Source organism: Acanthisitta chloris, unplaced genomic scaffold (genome assembly GCF_000695815.1).
Source record: "Acanthisitta chloris isolate BGI_N310 unplaced genomic scaffold, ASM69581v1 scaffold23044, whole genome shotgun sequence".
NCBI lineage: Eukaryota > Metazoa > Chordata > Aves > Passeriformes > Acanthisittidae > Acanthisitta > Acanthisitta chloris.
Genome location: NW_008670174.1, coordinates 12,853 through 18,773, shown reverse-complemented (window position 1 = coordinate 18,773; position 5,921 = coordinate 12,853). Strand labels below are relative to the sequence as shown.

Here is a 5,921-nt window from a genome sequence, read left to right as displayed (position 1 = left end):
GGAAAGAGCATTTTCAGCCGTAGCACTTGTTGGGAAACAGAAACCACTGGATACAAACTCACATCTGCAAGGACAGAAGCACTTTCTGACTGAAATCCAGGCCCAAGCCCAACAATAATGGGACAATTAAAGAGTTTTTATCTCTGAATCCTTTGTTATGCCCAAACAGACCTGTCAGCTGACACTAACTCTTTAAATACAACAAATGATGACATGATAAATGAATTTCTGTGAGCTGCTGCCTCTAAAGAATGGAAAACTAAAGGCAAAATGCAATTTTTGCTCAACACTAAACGTTGTATTAAGCAAAACTGAGCACAAAGGAAGAATTAAGAAGTTGGGAAGAAAAAGGAACTGGAGAAAGCAACATGCAGAGGTCTAATTGCAAGTTTAACATTACAATATCACATTACTTGATTACAGTAATTTCCATTTTTAATGCCTTGCATTCATCCAGAGGTGTTGGCAGGAACACATCATGTTAGAGCTGCATATGAGAATCCTGCCACAGTCTTGAGGCGGGGAACAAAGTGCAAAGCTCCAAGCACAAGGGAAAGCCTGGCCATGGAATCCTTGCTTACGAAAGCAGCTGGATGAGTTGACCAGCTCTTGTGCATTTGAGTTCAGGACTAATTCACAGACATTGCTGCAGCAGCAGCCTGGAAGAGGTCATGCTCAGCCTGTGCCTGTAAGTGACAAATGGAGATGTTGCCCAGGGCAGCTGTGGCTGCCCCATCCCTGGAGTGTTCCAGGCCAGGTTGGATGGGGCTTGGAGCAACCTGGGCTAGTGTAAGGTGTTTCTGCCCATGGCATGGGGTGAAACTACATGATCTGTAAGGTCCTTCCAATCCACACCGTATCATGATCAACAGAGTTCTATGAGCCCACAAAGGCCTCAAAAAAAGCAGATGCATACATGAAGTTCTATATTTTTATGGAGAAAAGGCTGAGTGGACAAAGAAAGAGAACTGAGCCCTCCATGGGGAAGCCCTGTCACCCCAGGGATGAGCTGGGGACAGCGATCTGGGCTCCGTGAACTGTCCCCTTGTCTCTGGTCTGAGACACTCATCAGTGACTAAAATCAGTGTATCAAACCCCCAAACCCATCAGCTCACTCACGGAATCCAAGTGGGGCAGGTTGGAAGGCACCACAGTGGGTCATCTGGTCCCACCTCCCTGCTCAAGCAGGGCCAGCCCAGAGCACATGGCACAGGTTGTGCTAACCCCAGGGAGGCTGTGGCTGCCCCAACCCTGGCAGTCTTCATTCCAGGGTGGATAAAGCCTTGAGCAACCTGCTCTGGTGGGAGGTGTCCCTGTCCAGGGGGCACTGGATGATCTCTAAGGTCCATTCCAACCCCTTAACATTCTATGATTGTGTCCAGATGGTTCTGGAATATCTCCAGTGAGGGAGACTCCAGAGCTTCTCTGGGTAACCCAGTGCAGTGCACAGGAAAGAAGTTCTTCCTCATGTTCAGGTGGAATTTCCTATGCACCAGTTTTAGCCTGTTTCTTCTGGTCCTATTGCTGGACACCACAGAGCAGAGCCTGGTCCATCCCCTGACACCTCCCTGCAGATCCTGGCAGACATGGATAAGGTCCCTCTCAAGGCTGAACAAGCCCAACTCTTCACAGAGCTGGGCAGCTCCATGAGCCACTGGTGCTGGGAATGCTGAAGAACAGGGGATTACAAGCTCTCAGCACCTCAGCAGAGATGTTCAGTCCCTCCTGGGCTCTTCTGGAGGCTAATTCCCCCGGAGTGTGCCGTGGGAGAGCAGCAGGGTCAGCACACCACCATTGGCAGAGCTCAGGCTGTGCTAGAGGAGATGTGGCCCCTGCCTGCTCCCTCCCCACTGCCACGGCAGGGCTGAGCCTTTCTGTGCTCAGACCTCTCACAATTTATAAATCAAACCCAAAAGTCACTTCTCTTGTTGTGGCTCCTTTCCCTGCCTCAGACTTTGCTAAGAGGCAATGGCTGACCTGAGGCTTTTGCCTCTAATATCACCTAATTTCCACATCGTGTGGTGACAGTCCTGTGGGGCCACCACAGCTCTCCTTGTCCTGGCCCTTATTAACCATCACCAGATGTAGATGACTCTCTTTAATCATCCAATTACATTTCTGGGCTCAGACAACATTTTTTCCCCCCGTGAAGCAGAGCAAACTTCTTAAGGAAATTAAATGCCCATGCCACAGCCACTTGGATTTATCTGTGCTCTGCAGCACCACACTGAAGAAGGGAAAAGGCAAAAAAAAAAAAAGGTTAATATTTCTATAAAACTTTGAAGTATTTTCAGAGCAAAAAATAGAAAAATTACCATTTTTTCCTCCTGTCAACAGTGCTCTTTCATTCTGGCTGCCTTTGCCTCTTATTTATTTTTATTTTTTATAAAAAAGAAAAGAAAAATCCAGAGAGGGCAACAGCCCAGAGAAAATAAATAATATATAAAGCCAAGTGAGATCAGATATTGGTGGTATCAGTGAGGAACAGGCGGTATTAGGCACGTAAGAAGGGATTTTTTCCTCCTCCCTCCTTCCTCCCCCTCCTTCTTTTTAATAAACTCTCAGTATCCACATAATGTCTTTAAGAAAATGAAATCCTTTTGCTGTGGGCCACGTTGCTGGAAGAAATAGTCCCCAGTGCTGTTATCAGTGCTTTCAAGCTTTAACTCTGAATCAAAGGCGACAATTAATAAAGTCACCCCCGCCAGGAGCGGGGAAGGAGGGAAGCTAAATATTTGAAACTGGGTGAACAAATGTCAGGGTGTTTTTAAATAAAATCCTTTTACAGTTATCAGAGCCAGCAGACCTGATATCCCTGTCTAATTCAATTTCAATTTGTGCCCCGTGGGAGATAGGGAAGAAAAGGCTGCAATGCTGTCTTTGGGTTGATATGTTCTTTTCTCCTTCAGGAAGCAGGCACGAGAGGGGAAGGGGAGGAGGGTGAGGGAAGGCAGGAGGAGGATTCAAATACCAACAGAATATGGGGTTTTTTCATTCCAGCTGGATCCTTCCAGAAGGCAGATGTGATGTGGGGAATGTGAAATGCTGATTTGTTGTGAATTCACCTGGAAAACGGAGCCGAGGAGGAAAGTGCAGCAAGGCTGTTTGTGTGTGAATAAATATTCCTGATGGGAGACCAGGATTCACTGAGTGTTGATGCCAAGAGCATCACACACTCCTGAGGCATCTTCCTCCTCCAAAAAACTGCCAGGCAGCCAACTGCACCAACTACCCTAACTGCCATCGATGGTTTCTCAGGGGCTGCCACCTCACTCCTTTGGTTTAAATCAAAAGGTGCTGCTTTATTTAAGCACCTAAATGTGCTCCTTTAATGAAAACAAAAAATCACAGCCCTATATATCAATCAGATATTTAATAAACTGCCAGATAGAGTCATGGAATGGTTTGGGTTGGAAGGATCTTAAAGATCATCTTGTTCCATCCCCTGGGCAGGGACACCTTCCACTAGCCCAGGTTGCTCCAAGCCCCATCCAACCTGGCCTGGAACACTTCCAGGGATGGAGCAGCCACAACTTCTCTGGGAAACCTGTGCCAGAGCCTCAGCACCCTCACAGGGAAGAATTCCTTACCAATATCCAATCTAGGAACCCTCTAATCCATGTGAAGCCATTCCCCCTTGTCCCGTCACTCTAGGCCCTTGTCAATAGTCTTTCTCCATCTTCCCTGTAGCTCCTTCAGGCCCTGGAAGGCCACAATTAGGTCACCCCAAAACCTTATCTTCTCCAGGCTGAACAACCTCAATTCTCTCAGCCTTCCTTCATAGCAGAGCTGCTCCACCCCTCTAATCAATTTGGTGCCTCCTCTAGACTTGCACTAATGTCCTTCCTGTGCTGGGGAAGCAGTTTTCCCACATTTTACAGCTACTTGGAGTGCATAGGGCTTAGTGTGACTTGCTTAAGCTCACAGTCAAGAGCACGTTGAAGCTACAGACTCTGTAAGATACAGAAAAGAAGCCAAAAAAGTACTAGCAAACATGTCTCCTTGCTATGTCAGTGACAGATACACTTGTGGAGCACTAACTGCCACTATAGCCTGAGCTGCACCACGCAAAAGCAAAGCCAAACCTCTCACCTGTGGTCAGAGCTGCTGAGGGACCAGCGCTGGAGCCTCGATGGCAAGAACACAAGCAGAAAAGACATTTAAGTAGCTATCACAGATTTCCTGAGCAGTAGCATCACACTGAGTGTAACTCAGAGCAAAGCAGCACATCCTGGGGACAGGGATCACAAGTGGCTTTGGACACCCATGGAGTGTCCAAGAGCACAGCTGGGAGGCACCTGGCAGACAGCACCATCTGAGGCAAAAGGAGATGCAACACATGAAAAGCAGCTAAAAAAGTGTCAGCACAATGTGTTTAGTGGAGTTAATTTATACCTGTGCTGCAGAAATCCTCCTCTTATGCACCAGGTAATAAAGTTTTCAGTTGTCACTGCAAAACTTGTGTCTCTCACCTGCAGAGAGCAAACTCTCTGGGGTATGAAGAGTCAGAAGAGACCAGTAACTGGTATCAATTTAGCTCTAAAGGTCTCAAATATAGGCAAAGTCACTCTGGCATAGACTGGAAGGTAATAACATAGTGTTGTTTATGGATGGTGTTTTGAGCCCAGGATAGGAAGGATTTAAGGCTAAGGAGGTTCTTAAGGATGGAGGAGGTGATTCTGGGGTGCACACCTGCCCCAATGAGCCTTAGGCACAGCCTCCAGCTCGCTGAGCACACAGAGCTCAGGTCAGCCCACCCTGGAAACACCTGAACTCTGCTCAGCAATTCCAGCAGCAGCTCCCACCACGGCCTCAGGCAGGAAGCTGAGGCCATCACTCCAGGCCACCAAGGCATCCTGCACCACACAGAGCTTCCCTGCTGTGCTCCATACCAAGAACTACCTGGGAGAGGGGTCCCAGCCAGGCAAGGAGGAGGCACAAGCACTTTCTCTACTCCTGTTCTTAATTATCCTCAGAGTTACTACAATGGAAAGAATTTTTCAATGTGGGTATTTTCTTGTCCCCATTTATAATACATGTTTACTTTTAGCACATTATTTAGCTTGGACCCAGCAAACAAAACACTCAGCTGCAGTTTCATGTTCTCCTTTGCTAGCCCAAGGATTGTTGTACTTGGCTTGCAAAGGCTTTATGGAAATATTTAAATTTAAACAAAAAAAAAAAGAACTGTTTTCATTTCAAATTAAAAAAATAATAAACCATCCTTAGTAGGTTTGGTGAACTCTTTCCAAATGATGAAACCAAACGCCTCTCCTCACCCTCAGCTGCAGATCTGAGCTGCCTCATGGCTCCCTCCTCAATGGAAACAATAAATTAGCATTATCCTGCCTCAATTAAACCATCCAAATGGAATGCAACTTAGGAAAAAAAATGTTTTATTTATGACTAGTTTGCAGGCTTAAGCACGGTGCCCAGTTAATGAAGTATCACTTTCTAGAGGGATGAGAGATGCTCACAAAGGGGAGGGAGCTGTGCTGTTACTGTGAACCAGGCCTGCAGCAGAATTGATTGCATCCTCCTATAATGAGAGCTGGGACAAGAGGGGCTGGGAGAGCCACTGGAGGCTTATTTTGAAGTGATCATATCTGCATTTTGTGTACAGGCAGGAAAGAGCAATAATCTGGTGTCTAAACCTCCCTGAGTGGAACTCAGAGCTGTGAGGGTCAAATCACTTGGTGCCTCAGGGCACAGGCCTGCAGCAGAATTGATTGCATCCTCCTATAATGAGAGCTGGGACAAGAGGGGCTGGGAGAGCCACTGGAGGCTTATTTTGAAGTGATCATATCTGCATTTTGTGTACAGGCAGGAAAGAGCAATAATCTGGTGTCTAAACCTCCCTGAGTGGAACTCAGAGCTGTGAGGGTCAAATCACTTGGTGCCTCAGGGCAGGTGTGTGGGTA

At 47.0% G+C, this 5,921-nt stretch overlaps 1 protein-coding gene across 1 annotated transcript in view; it reads right to left on the bottom strand.

Moving 5' to 3' along the window:
- GALNS (galactosamine (N-acetyl)-6-sulfatase) overlaps window positions 1-5,921 on the bottom strand; it is a gene marked incomplete at its 3' end in the record, with an annotated part of 22,278 nt that overhangs the window by 3,519 nt on the left and 12,838 nt on the right. The gene's annotated exons all lie outside the window — the stretch shown is intronic.